Genomic DNA, 15,538 nt, shown 5'->3' on the forward strand with positions numbered 1-15,538 from the left:
CAGCAATAAAACTAATTAAAACTAATCTCCAGCATCCAGATCAATATACATTGGCAGCTGCTACTGCATTTAACATTTGGTTGAAAACATTTAACCTTATAAAACAGCCTTAAATGCAGAGAAATTGGTTCTTTTTAGTTAAAGCAAGGAAGTGTGGGAATACATGTGCATTGCTCTGACATATAGCAAAACACTTTTATATGTTTTAGTGATGACCCAAAGGAACGAAAAATACTTTAGAAGGAGCTTTTTCTTTTTCTGTGAAATAACAGTTTAAGTCTATTGTATGTTCTTGTCTCCCATTTCTTCCAAGTATAACCCACCACCCTACCTGCAGCCCTATTCATGGAAGTCCCACAGGAATGAATGTAAGTTCTTTTGTGTGATGTGTACTCAGCAGTGAAGTAAAGGTCTCCGCAAACTTGGAGGCAATAGAAGGAATGACATACCTTAAAGCCCCTCCGGTTCCTTCATCTGCTGCTCTTGATTGTAAAGCTCAACATCAAACCCGAGGCTTTATCCTTTGCTGTTATCAGGTCATTGCATCGTTTGCTAACCGATCTACCAATGGCAGGTACATACATAATTACAGGCAGATTGCAGAAACTCTTTGAACTAAACATAGTTACTGTGATTATTGCAGCCAAGGAATGGCTGGTTAATTAATAACATTTTGGTTCAATATGATGCATCACATTCTGCAGCTGAGAGAAAAGCAGCCATACAATGCCAATAAGCTTATCCATGTTGCATGACTAAACGTGAGTTTTTATTCTCTTCTTTTTCCATATCTTTGTTACTAGAACTTTTATGGAACCTTCACATTCTCTGTGTATCATTTCTGCTTTAAGCACCACAAGAAGTCATTAAATGTTCCCAAATGAAGAAAAGAGCTATTAAAATAGTTGCAGGAGAGAATCCAATTTATGACCATTAAAACTTTTTTAGGAATTAATTATAAAACATTAATTTTAATATTAATATAAACAGATTTCATGGGATACTAACAATAAGTGTCAAAAGCAGAAGAAAAAGATGAAAGATTAACATGGACAAGAGTTTATAGGGAAGAGGCTTCAATCATAATCTTAATATGAAACCTTCTTACATAACTGGGTTTTGTCTTTTTCTCAAACATAGATAGAATCTTGACATTAAATCTTTATTTTCCAAAGGAAAGCTTTCAATTCATACTATTAAAGTATTTACAAGTTATTTTTCAGTAATGTAGAAATAGCTGAGAAGTGCCACTTGTATTTTTTGAACTCTTCACAAATTTATTCAATTTTCTCAATATCTCACCTCCGACTGTGAAGTGCAGGAATGAGATGTGTCCTCTCTGAGCACAAAGGGAATGGTCCTCTTTTCCTTAGTCAGCACGTAAAAGAAAGAAAATCAATCACACATATAGAGCACTGGGGCTCTCCTGTAACCATCCATCTTTATACAAATCAGTGCCACCACTCTCAATGACTTTGTTTTTGAAATGCAGCTTAGTATTTAGCTATCCCACCCTCTCCATTTCATTGTAACATCACGCATGTCCGCACATGTGCGAATAAGCTCTGGAAATGTAATTCTAACATCCCTCTCAATATTGCTAAATATGCTGCTTTATGAGTGCATATTGAGAACTAATGGTTTCACATGGATTATGAAGATTTCAATGGTTTGGGAGACCTGGGAGTTTTGTTTGATGTATATCTGTTTTCCAAGGTTTATATCTTCATTTAACTGTTCCAGGAAAGTACTCAGTCCAGCAAAGCATATGGCCATGTGTTTCACTTAAACATGTCTGCAATCACCCTGCCATCAATATAACCATTTGCTTAAGTGCTTTCCTGAATTCACGGTGCTACAAACTTGTATTACCAATCACCAAGTGAACATTTTCTATCAACTTGAGAGCGTAAAAGCACTGAACAAAAACGTCTCACAAGAGGGTTAACCAGCAGGTTTCCTAGCTGAGTGTATTTTCATTAGTCTACAAAGGATATCAACAACAGGTTTTTCAGGTTGAGATGTGATATCGAACTTCAAGAAGGAGGAATGGGGAAGGCCCTTCAGTCGGGGATGCTGAGAGACCATAAAGACAACCAAGAACTCTATTAAATCAAGTGCTGGAACAGCATGGTGTCTGCTGCGTCCTGCTTTGGTTTCCAGGAACTAGGAGCTGATTCATTTCTGACAGCTGGTAAGCAGAATACTAGAAGCCCAGGAATATGGGCTAGACTGTAGAGAATAGTGTAGGAAAACAAGCTAGAAATTAGGTACTGTTAAAAAAGTAGTAATTTACAAAGAGACATTTATCTCTTAGTTTTTAACAGGTCCATTTGCAATTAAATCACATACAACTTGAAAAACTTGTTAGCTGGTCATTGTTAGCCAGTTGTATTCATTCAGACAGTTGTGCTAATAACTGAGTTTTCAGCTAAGGGACCATGTTAGAAAAAGAAATCACTTGCCTTTTTTCTACGATTCCACGAGATTTGTTTTTTCACTGTTTCAGTATCAAACATTTACTTTAAGTTACAGTTTGGAGCCCTTAGTTCCTGCAAGAAGCTGCTTGCAGATGACCAATTCAGTAAGGAACATAATCATTAACCATCATGGAAGGATATCTATCACAGATCCAACAGGAGCACACTCCTGTACTCCCCACATGTGACATTTGCATGGCTGAAACCACTCTTCAATCACAGTTCAGCAAATTGGGAGCTCTTCAGTGCACTATGGTCATAGTCAAGGAAGGAAGAAGCCTGAGCAGTTTTTAGAGGCAGCAATGGGGAACCTTGTGCTCAAAGATTCTTCTCTCAAGCCTGAGAAAAAGCAACTATCTTGATTTACCACCTTCTGCACATGACAAGGTAGCTGCCAACTGAGGTCTCCTCCTTCTCTGAAATACTAGATACAGCCCTTGTTCCTCCAGAAGAAGAAGGAGACATCAGCTGTTATCACCCTTCTGTGTACCGAAGCACAAGTGACTGTTCAGTGCAAAGAGCCATAGGTCTGTGCTCCACGCCCAGGTCAGCTACTCATTAGCTGACTGTCAGCTGCCAATCATCATGCACTCATCATCTGCCTGCCTCATGATTTTTCCATGTCGGTAATGAAGATAAAAATAGTTCTGTGAATGCTTCTAAAGTCTTTAGATGAAAGGCACTGTGTGAAAGCAGAGTGGTGGTCTTACCAAGACATAACATGAGACAAAACCAGGCAAACGTGGGAAAGCTTCTGTGAGAGCTGCGAGAAGATTCTGCTTTAACAACTTATATAGTTCAGATCTGACCAGATTTGCATTACTCTTGTGTGAATAGAATATTGCAGGGCCTCAAAGAAACATATATGTCACTGTGAGGTCACATTAAATGAATTATGGTTTGATTAGTGATATATAGAGCTTTTTACCTAGAGAACAGAAGAGGGTCCAGCCTCTCCAAGGAGTCACTGGATTGTTATCCCGGGGAGCCTTACAGCCCCTGAGGTTTCTGGCTGCTATGCCCTGCTGAACAAACGCCTTGTGGTCTGTGACCCGAGGTACTGGTCCCCAGTTACCTGCTCTGGCAGGAGCACCCCATGGCTCTCCCGTACTCGGGCTCCACTCCCAGGTATGGGGACAGGGGGACCATGCACAAGTCCCTCCCTGGCAGTACGGGCACAGTTGTACTACAGTTTATATCTAAATATATATGCATATATCTGAATGTTACAGATCCTGCATACATTCAGTAATAACTTAACTTTTCCTGAGACAAAACAAATATCCTGGTTGGGCAAAAGTTAAATAACTGGGTCAAATCAACATTTTGGTGAGAGTCTCGGATTCTACGTGATACGACTGAAGAGGTTGTTGGCAGCAGACCCAATCTGTTCCTGCTGTAACTCTGCTGCCTTAAGTCGGTTTATACTGATGATGAATTTGCTCCCAAGAATTTCAGGACATGTTGGCAAACTAATGAGGCAGACGTACGCAAGCAGAAAACCGGTCCAAATTCAGCACAGCTCTTAAAGGGCTCCTGGGAACCCCCTGATAAAATTCCACCATAAAATAACAAGCAGATCGCATGCATGTTACTCCTGCCCCCCAAACCTTCCTCTTTGACACTGAAATCACAGAAGATTTGTTCCAGTGTTCAACTAAAAATAAAAACCTTTCAAAAATAGAAGCACAGCTCCTCTTCATACCAAAAAAGATCAGGTTTTAGAAACTTCATTAGAACAATCCCAGCCCACAACAGAGAGCTAAGAGAAACTATAACTATACTTTTCCCATTCTTATATTCATCTGGAGAGAAGACTGGGTGTTTTCAGGGTTATTTCTCTATTTTACATAAACAGTGAATAAAACACACAGTGCTGAAACAGAGGTTAGAGACTAGGACTCCTTAACTGGAAAAGAGTATCTTCGCCTTTCAGCTGAAGTCATTGCATGTTCTTTCTGGCTTGATCAGCATTGAATTATTAAACTACCCTGGCGTTGCTAAACAGGAGCAAAAGAAAATTTAGGTTGATGCCTCTTCCCCTTTATTTTTTATAGATTGTACCTTATTTTCTTTATCACATGAGTCAATGGAAACCTGGATAAAGTCCTCAGACCTTTGCAGAACAACAGCAAGCAACGTAAGGTGTGATGAGTTTGGTGGAATTCAACATGAAGAAGGTTCAGCACAAACCTTAACCAGTTCTTTAGCATTCTCCAAGACTGCAGTGAACATCTGGAATGAGCAATGTGGTTCACAGACTAGCTTTGCCTGTCGCACCACCACCCTCCAGGGCTCTACCAGCACCTGTGAGCTCTGCAAGAAGACGGACTGTGAAGAAAACACCTTCAGAAAGTTCATTAATGGCTATAACAAAGTAAATGCTTGCCACACCATAGGCATCTTTTACCTCTTTTAAGCTTCAATAACCAGGGTCCAGACTAGAGCTTTGAAAACCAGTGTGAAGCAGCTTTTTTATCGAAATTTCTAGACAGAAGCCTTACCAGAGCTCCCTGGGAAATTTTTATCACAGCTCCAAATCTGAGTGTGAAGGCACACTGTTGTTCAGCTTTGCAATGTTATCGGCTGCTGAAGAGGATACAGAAGATTCCTATGTTTAGGGAAAAAACCCAACTGTGAATCAATTTTAAGGAAAAACTGAGCAAGAAAACTCCTAATGAAAAAAATAATAATAAAAAATATGTACCTGCCCTGGAGTCTGCTTCAAACACCAAACTGAGATTAATGTAAATCTGGCCAAGCAAGACAAAGAACTGGGAAGCCTCACAAATGCATTGCAAACATTTTTTCCCCCAAAGAGACTCTGGAGAGAATGAATTTGAATTCATTCAAAGTTGTCTCATTTTCCCAAAGCACCTCACAATTCAAGATCAGATACTGTGAGCTTGGTCTCAGACAAAAGTAGTTTTCATTTTATAGCAATTGACAGCCAAAAGATTTTGATTTTGTTTACTAACCAGGTACAGAAATAACGTCAAGTGAATAATTTCATTGTCATGGAAAAGTAAGCATGTTTGAAGTGCATTTTCAAAGTATGTGTAGTTCTAAAAGAAATGCAATTAGACATTGTATAAACACTATCTTTTTGTAGCTAAATAGTCTTCTGTGTGTCTAAAACATGGGCCTTTATCCTCATTCAAATAACACTTCTGAGACAACAAAGTATGGCGGAGGTAATGAACATAGTCTAAAATTGAATCCCAGTGTTATTTATGAATTTTTATTAGGTCAAGTTAGAGACCAGCACAAGCCATGACAGTGATACAAAGATAAGAATTCCAACTGAATGTACACTGTGTAGAAAGGCAAAGAAATTTTGCAGCTCTTTGTGCAAAAGAGGAAACTACTTGTTGTGAATCTCTAAACTATAGCAATCATTGCTGAAAGTCTTACTGTAGTTAGTGAAGTACACATTTCTCAGGTGCTTGCGATGATTCAGTTAAGACCTGAAATCAGCGCAAAAATGTTACAACAAGGCTTCTAAAAAAACCCAAGCCCTCTCATTCTTTTTTTTATATCTAATGAACACAAAAAGCAGAAACTGAGAAGGCATCTGTTGTAGAAGGAAGAAGTGTCATGATGGTTTGAACAATAATGATGAATATAAATCACTTGATTATGCCTGTAAAGTAATAACTGCCGTTCTTCAAGGTAGCAAATGGTAGGTCTTAGTAGAGCCAAATCTTATGTATTGCCAGTATTTATTGTTGACCTTTTCAGCTGAGAAAGGAATTACAAGATTACTTGAAAAAAACTTATTTTTTCTTTGGCCATTCATGCATCAAGATGTGGAAATATCAAAATGTGTTTGACACAGTTACTTGATCAAAATCTATTGTCTGCTTTTTATTTTTTAAGCTGTAATGAGATAGCATTAGGGATATAAAAAAAATGTGAAGTGTCCTACAAGCAAGTGATTTGAACCTGTCATTTGTAGCTAACAATGTTAACTTTAGGATAGACTTCACTGCCTATAAACAAAGGGGAAAAAGGAGAATTAGTATTTGCTTCCAGCTAATTGCTAGCTCCTGATAATGCATAAAGTTCAAAAGTATATCACCAGTAACTCTCAGCTACATCCTCACAGGTCTTCTCTGCCATCTCAAGGATGCTCCAAAGAGCATAGCACTGTCCATGCCCTTAAGCAAGCTTTGGGCTGCTGCAGCACATTCACACTGAAGCCTAGTGAGGGTGTTTGCAGGCCTATAAGGTCCAAGAGCTGCCTCTCTGTCACTTCTTTGTGTCTCCCCTCCTTCACCTTGACCTTCTTATGAGTCAGACAATCTCTTGAACAGTGATCCCCATCTTCCTGCTCTGCTTTGGGCAACATGCAGAGCACGGAAAGGCATTCTTGATTTGCAGTTTGATGAAAACACCCATCAAAGCAAAGCTCAAAAAACCCCAAACAAACAGAGAGAAGTTTAATTTGTTAGTACTTATTCCTCCCCAAATACCTGAATTCAGAGTTTGAATCAGCTAGCAAAATTACTTTAACGGAGCTCAGATGCTTTTTCAAGAAATGCTGACTTTTCAGAAAATGAAGGCATTATTGAAGGGTGGAACTCGGCTGTGTGTTAACTCTTAATTGTTCACAAGACATGTTGTAAGCTGACAGACCAAGCCCATTGTGGATGCTTGTTTTGGAGTCTTATTGCTCAGTTTGTTAGGTTTTACTGTCAAGTCTTCATTCTCTTAAGTTCTTCAGCTTTATGTGGTATTTTTTGGTTTTGTGTTCCTTCCTACCTGAAATGTATCAGGAGAAAGGAATCTTCACTTCTGCTAGCAGATCTAGAGGCATCAGAGACATTTTCTGAACATGGACACATCAAGTTTAACATTCAAGTTACAGTTTATCGCTTTGAACAAAAAAAAGTGTATTGCTTCATATGAAACCTGATTGGTGAAAAATTGAAGAGCTGGTTTCAGGAAACAAAAAGGCATGTATCAGGTATTAAACTTCTTTAAAAAAAGAGTCCTCCTCCCCTCCTTTGATTCCTTACAAAAGAGAGAAAACTGTCTTTTAAACCTCCCAAGGCATGTCATTAATTTTTTGCCTTCTAGAAACTGGTAAATTCACATACGTATGTGCTTAACTAAAGCATGTGTCTAATAATTCAACCATAGGCAAAAGAGAACCTTGGATTTAAAAGCCCAAATCACCTCAGTCTGTATTTAGGTTGTCAAAATGCACACTAACATAAAATAAATATTTATATGACTACCTACTTGTGCCAGTTTGAAGACGCATATGCACAGACCACTAGGAAGCCCAAGAGTCTGCCAACTCCAAAGATTCTTGAGTCATACATCAGGCAGATCCTAAATAGCATTTGATATATTTTCTAATGCTATTAAAAAAAACCAAAACAAAACAAAAAAAACCCCAAAACCCAAACTGGGTACTCTCTCTAACTTTCTTGGCTTGTGAAGTTTTATATACACATTTTTTGCTCTTTCTTGCAACCAGGAAGGCCAGAAACTTTAGTTATTATTTTTAAATGAGGGTTAATATCTTCACTTAATTAGAAGAATAAAAAAAGATACCAAGTATTTTAAGGTGGAATTATGGAGCTGCAATACTGACAATAATGTAAAAGCAATAAAAAACTCCAGTTAGTAAATAACTCTCGAAATATACCTTATTAAGTCCTAACTTCATTATCCACAATTCCTAACCTATTACTTTTTTTTTCATATCATTATTGAACAAAAGCTGAAATGACAGATTGTCTCCCAGCTTTTGGAGTGAGGAAAAGATAATTCTGAAAGTAGCTGCTTAATGAAATCACTGTTTTGACCCTTTGCATTTTTTTGTCAAAGCTTGTCTGCTGACTGTTTCTATGACTTTCCTTGTCCTTGCTGCAGATGGTCCTCCAGCCAGCGCCTGTGCTTCTTGCTGCTACTGAGCAAGAAACAAAGCAAAGCCACCATTATTATATACTGATTCCTCGCCAGCTTTTTAGTTATTTAGACCTTTTTATTACAGGGTATTATTCAGCTTTGCATTTCTTTCCAGTAAAAATAATAGATGTTCATTGTAAGAAAACAAAAGGATTAAAGGCTTAGGAGCTTTTTTAAGAAAGGGTGAATATTTAATATTCATATATTTGTAATAATAACTGAAAGACATGAATAACATCAGTGCCAAGAATCTAATTTCCTTATGCCTCCATTTCTATACAGTAATTTAGTAACCACTCAGCAGGCAGGCTGGTCTGCATAAGTGACATGAGCGCTCATGCAGGCAGTATGGATCAGCTCATACTCACACCATTCAAGACGTGGGAAACCTCAAAGTTCAAAGACATATTATCTCCATTACTATAGTCCCCTCCATGTCATTTAACCTGCACAGTGACCTCTGAACTGTAGCCTTGCACCTAGTGGTAATGTTTGCATTGATATGATGAAGGATTCAAATCCTGAAATGTTAAATAATCCCCTTAGATGCTTTTGTTTCACATACACATTCCTCACAAATCCTTAAAGATTCTGATCATACTGGTTTCAAGGTTTTCTCTCTAAACACAACAGCTGGAAGCTTTTTTTTTAAAAAAAAAAAAACCAAAACAACCCTGATATTTTTACAGTCACTTGTAATCTCAAGTGGAAGTCTGCATGAAAACATCAAATAGTGCCAGACTTTGAGCAAAGCTTTGGGGGCCAGCAAGGTTGCAAGTGTTGTGTAGGTGCTGCACATCACACCTTCTACAAATGACGACGCAGAAGGAGTTGTATTTACACCCAGTGCAGAGAAAACTCAGCCTTCCTCTTGCGCAAATCTTTACGCATCAACTGATTTTGCTGAACTGAATTGCTTTCTACTCACTGAAGATCTGGCGTGTTCAGTAGAAGGTTGCTACTCATTTTCCCTCTTCCAGATGTCCAGATTAGGAAATGTGATCCTTTTCTTCAGCCCGTTGGATCTTTCTCTGTGAGCTTGTTGTAGTTTAATCCCAGCTGGCAACTAAGCACCATGCAGCCACTCGCTCACCTTCCCTCCACCCCGTGGGATGGGGGAGAGAATCGGGGAAAAAAAAGTAAAACTCGTGTATTGAGATAAAGACACTTAAACAGAACAGAAAGAAAGAAAATAATAAAGATAATAATAATAATAAAATGACAATACTAATAAAAGAATTGGAATATACAAAACAAGTGATGTGCAATGCAATTGCTCACCACTCGCTGACTGATGCCCAGTTAGTTCCTGAGCAGCGATCCGCCCCCCAGGCCAACTCCCCGCAGTTTATATACTGGGCATGACGTCACGTAGTATGGAATACAACTTTGGCCAATTGGGGTCAGCTGCCCTGGCTGTGTCCCTCCCAACTTCTTGTGTCCCTCCAGCCTTCTTGCTGGCTGGGCATCAGAAGCTGAAAAATCCTTGACTTAGTACAAACACTACTTAGCTACAACTGAAAACATCAGTGTGTTATCAACATTCTTCTCATACTGAATCCAAAACATAGCACTATACCAGCTACTAGAAAGAAAATTAACTCTATCCTAGCTCAAATTAGGACAGAGCTCCATAGTACACTTATACTTCCTTGAGTCCTAAGCGAGTTCACAGATAGGAGCAGCAAACGATACAAAGGTACATGGTGCGGAGCATTTCCTGGGCTGCCATTCTCTGTCAACAGTGTCTATTTCTCGACACTCTGGTCACATCATGGCTACAGCAAACACCACAAAAACCCAGCCAAGGTACAGTAGCTGAAAATTGTTAGAAGCAGCTCCAAAAATCACCAGGTACAGTTTTTACAAGCTCGAGGAAGACACAAAGACCTCATCCCTCTACACCTGGAGGTGTTAACACCATCATTCATTAACCAGAAGACTTATGTATCTTGCAGCTCATTTGAGGTTCTTTAATATCACTGTCACCGCCAGGCTCAGCACCATAAATTTTTGCATTGCTCTATCCCATTAATATATGTTGGGTTTTTTTACCTTGCCCTTAAGATATGTTTACGCTCTCCACATGACAAATCTCCCAGCTCAAGTATGTTACCTTGTGGCCACTTTATTTCCATTCTAAGATGTTCTCTCATACAATCTCCTCTCCTTTAAACACCACTGCAAAATCATGAGTCCAAACTGCACTATTTGTGTAGCAAATCGTTTTAACACTCAATTCCTTGACTCAAGCTCTTGCCAATACGTAATATAATCAAACAGGGAGGAAAATACCTTAGTGACTCAGTCTGGGGTAGAAGGCTACTAGGGCCAGGCAATCCTCTCCTCTTTGATGGCTGCTGGGAGAGCAAAGCTCCCAGTCTAGCCTGCAGCTAAATGATTTTGCAACTTGAGTGACCCCACGGTGCACAGGAGGGTCTGAACAGAGTCACGATCTGCGGAGAATCAGACACTTACGTGTCGCACAAGATCAGCACCGGACAATGGCTCTTGAAAGAGAAAAAGGCAGGGGAGACACGGCGCAAGAATGGAAAGACAGGAGCAGGGAACTAGCCAAACCAAGGAAAAAAACTCAATCCCATCATTTCTGTAGTCTCAAATTGGTGTCTCTGCAGGATGCAAAAGTGGCCATGCAGCATACTGATAACATTTTTTCCTGAGAGCAGGGTAATTTTTATGATAGGTGCTTAGGCAGCTCCCATAAGGAGCCGAGGTTGCTCCACTGCCAGCAGAAGAAAGGAGTGTCTGCAACACCCTTGGGCGAACAGGAAAACTATGGGTTATGCTAGAGCCAAGATGAGCTGGCAGTTACTTTCATAGTGACCAGCATACAAGAAGTACCCTAAGAAATACCCCTTAAATTACCAAAACAACAACAACAGCAGCTCTGCAGGGCCTTGGTAAATAGTTATCCTTACAGCTAACATTGAATCCCTTTATTAAGGAAGCATCGATAAAGAAGCACTCTTTTACTAATTCTACATATTTAACACTGCATCGCTCACTCTAGGAAAACTTTGCTCCAAGGAAGGAATAGCTTTACTACCAGAATGACCTTGTACTGTCTATAAAGTTTACTAGAGTTGAATAAATAATCTGATTTCAGTTGCTAATACATTTTTGTGAACACATGTAATTAACCCAAATTAATTTTAAAATGAATAAATACATTGAGAAATTAGAGCAAATGAAGTCATCACTATAGTAATATAAAACTTTGTATAACAGTCCTAATTTATCATGCAGGAAATATGAAAGTTAATGAAATCAGTACATGACACCTTTTTACAAAGGAGTAACTTTACCTAATTTTAGTCTGAGAAGGCTTTTTTGTACCTCTTATTGAAATCCTATTTCCTGTAACAAGGGGTCCCACAGCTGGGCAATTTTACCAGAAAGATCTTCAAAATTAGGAAAGCAATATGACATTTTTCTCCCTGAAGCATCACCAAGATCTCCCAATGCTAATGTGTTTATATTTTGTCGTACCTAGTAGTTTCATAGTATTGTTGTGTCATAGGAAGGATGAAGAGAAAAGGTAAGGTTGTCTTTAAAAACAGGTATAGTTTTTTAAAATAGATATGGGGTCATTCTTATGTGTAATGTAGGATGAATCAAGCCTTTGGTAAATTTTTTTTTCAATATTTTTTTATGTATGAAGGAAAAAATGTGAGCTTCAGAATACATGGAGTCACTTCTAGTACTTCTGATTCAAGTTCTGTACAGCTCTATTATCCCAAAGCTGTATTCCAATAATATTTATCTCAAATCAAACACCTGACTGTAACATAGGACACTTCCTTGTACTATAATAGCTTTGCCATTGTCCGACATGACATCGGACACAAGCTGAAGGAGAACAGGGATCTCTGAATGGGACTATTTTAAGAAAGGAAAGACTACTCCCAAAGGAAAGTACTACTTGGAGTAATTGTGTTAATTCTGAATTCTGTGAGATAATGCTTTTAAAAGATAGATCATATCCACTGAAAATGCTTCTACCTGTTAAATAATCTGTAGATTATTAAAAATCTACATAACTAAACTAAAAAAAAAAAAATCAGTTTGCACAAGGACATATAAAAGTGTACCTAGTTTATTAACAAGTTTAATAAGAAATAGTGGTAGAAAAAAATACAAACTCTCCAAATATACCCTATAAATCTCTTATTTTTTAAATCCATGAAATCCAGAAATTCCTCAAAATCCTTCCAAAGGTACTAGTTTCAGAGTTGTGGTTGTAAGGATCACGGTGTCCTCCAGAGGGATCTAGGGAAATCTTCCACTTAGTTTATTAGAAAAGAATCGTCTCCTTTGCTTACTGACTTTCCTTCCCCAGGAACCATGCTAACGGGACCCGCAGATGGTGCTGCACCTCAGACTGACTTTCTTTTCTGCCCAGATTTCCTACTGGGGTGCTCCTCCACCTCTGCCTCCTTCCCTTTTATTCCAGTATCACTACCGAAATCCTTACAGTCTCATTGCTGTAAACACCAGCTCGTGTCTACACTCTGTCCATTATAAAAGACTAGAAGATCAGGAAGGCACCCTCTCTGTAGCCTTACTGATATTTCACCTGGAAAGGATATATACAACTGGGATTGTAGGTGGATAAAGTCTCCTCTTAACTACACAGCCATGGTGGGATCACAGTGTAATTATAACAGGAACGCATGTCCGGTAGTGATGGAAGGATATACGTTACAGACTGTTAGATCTTTAAATAAGGACCTTGTTAAATGAAAGATTTTTCTGTGTGAATTGGAAGAAGTGCAGCTGGTGTCCAAAGGAAGGCAATCTCAATGGCAAAATAATAAGTAAAATGCCAAAACTGGTGTGATACAATTGACAAAAAAATTATTACTCACCCACAAGAAAACATCTCAGGTTCACTGAAAATGAGCTGAGCATTTGGGGTCACAAGTGTTCAGGTGGAGATACAGAGGTGATAAATATGGGAGAGAAAGACAGGAAAGAATTTTGTGGCAAAAAAATGTCTTAGACAGACATAAATGTCTCAAAGAGTTGATGAAGAGGGTTATGTAATGCCATTAAAAAGTGGAAAAATAATAAAGCAAAAGGCAATCGGATGCTGTTAGACAATGATGACTCATGGATATAAGGAATTTTTGTCCCCTTTTGCTAGAAAAGATCTACTTTATTTAGCACATCTAAATTAAAATATAACGGTTGTGTGGTATATGTATTTGTACCAGATTGAAGCAGTATAGCATTAGCCACTGTAAAATATTATTGCATAACTTAAGTTTTACTGTCTGAGTCAAAAACTTGAGGTATTGTCAAATCAATATTACTACCTAGGTGATTATTGCAATTAGAATGAGATAAATTCTCAAAACTGAAAGTCTAGAAACTTGTGCAACAAATCAGAAAAGGGTAAAACTAGCTCAGAAATGATAAATAGGTTTGTGGAGACACTCTTGCTACCATCAGATAACTTACTCTTGAACATTTGAACCAAGTTCTCTTTAGAAAGTGGAGGATATTACAGTATCCTTTGTTTGAATGGTGGCATTACTCAAAAAGCTCGTTTTCATGCCAGGTATCACCCTGCTCCGAATGAAATATTATGCTAATATCTGAAGAGACATATTTTTGTAAAATGGTCCTAGAATGTTGCCTATATTCCTTGAGGGCTATATTTCAGGAAACATATGACTCTATACTCATTTTTTCTTTGGACTGCTATCTGTTTTCAGCAGAACTTCCAAAATACACTGGCAGCCCATAGGGTTACAATGATTTTAAAAAAAATAAAATAATGAAGATTAAACATGAGTAAGTTTCTATGTAAATTAACCTATTTATAGCTTTATCAAAAAAAAGAAAACACTTCCAAAATTTTTATTCATTCAATTCACGTGTATTTAATAGCAAAATTTTATGTCTCTTCAGAGTTTTGACTACATAATATGAAATTTCTGTGGTTTGGCACACAAAAAAAAGCAAAATGTTTGGCTGTGCTTTTTTAAGAAAAACATACCAAAGCAAGAGTTACCTTCTAACTTAGAAGCAAACCACATAGGATCATCCAACTTGGTCATCTATGCTTCATCCTAGACAATGTGAGACTGGCCCTGAAACAAAGAAATTATGGGCAGAATTATGCCCTCAAATCCATGTAGGTAATACCAACTGTACCTTTGTTTACAAAATTTGGCACACATGAAGTCAGCCAGAAATCCTACTGTGAGAAAACACCAAGTTTTACATTCAGTTCTCAGTTTTGAAAGATGAAGTTACACTGAAGTGCCGTACTGTTTAAAATACAGATTTTTGCATCACATGGAGACCTTGTAACTTTCAAGAATACTGAGACATGACTGCTTTATACACATAAAGCCTTAATATGAACTTAAAAGTATTTTAAGATACCAAAGAGGCAGTAGGAAAGTTGAAAGATAGTTTTAAAACAATGAGAAAATTCAGTGGTGTGGCCAATGTTATTTTGCAGGCATTTTAGCTCCATTGCATAGTGTGGTCTTTGCCTAATTTAAGTTGAAGCTTGGTGATTGTCAGGAGCTGTGAAAAAACTAAACAAAACAAACAATTAGTAACTCTGCCCTGAAGATCCACTGTTTTTTCTGTGTTTAACAGAGATAGTGGCTTCTCATTTTAGGTTACAAGAATTTATTTGTTTTCCTTTACTTTTCTGTTTGTATCACTACAAATATAGTTTAACCAGTTTAGGTTTTTAGATGTCTGATTGTGAGGCTCTGATCCCTTCCCTTCATTCAGAGGCCCTTTTAGAGCTGAAGTTCCTGTTACTTTAAAGAAAAAAAAAAAAAAAAAAAAAAAAAAAAAAAAAGAGAAAAGGCTGCAAAACTTGTATTTCAGCTGTGCATATGAATCTCCCCCCCCCCCTTTTTTTCCATCCAAAAGTCAACAGCAGAACGGAACACTTCCATTCTCTTTTACATTTTTAAGTCATCTTTTTGGTTAGGTACAAAACTTACATAGTTCTGGCTTTCCATGAAAGAGAGAAAGAACTAAGACTTAACAGAATACTGAATTTCAAAGGAAGGGTAGTAAGATCCCAGTAACAGAAGAGGTGAGGCAGTCTCTTTCTGTCGGAAAACTGGCAAGACTGAACG

The sequence above is a fragment of the Aquila chrysaetos genome, chromosome 10 (genome assembly GCF_900496995.4).
Source record: "Aquila chrysaetos chrysaetos chromosome 10, bAquChr1.4, whole genome shotgun sequence".
In the NCBI taxonomy this organism is placed as follows: Eukaryota; Metazoa; Chordata; class Aves; order Accipitriformes; family Accipitridae; genus Aquila; species Aquila chrysaetos.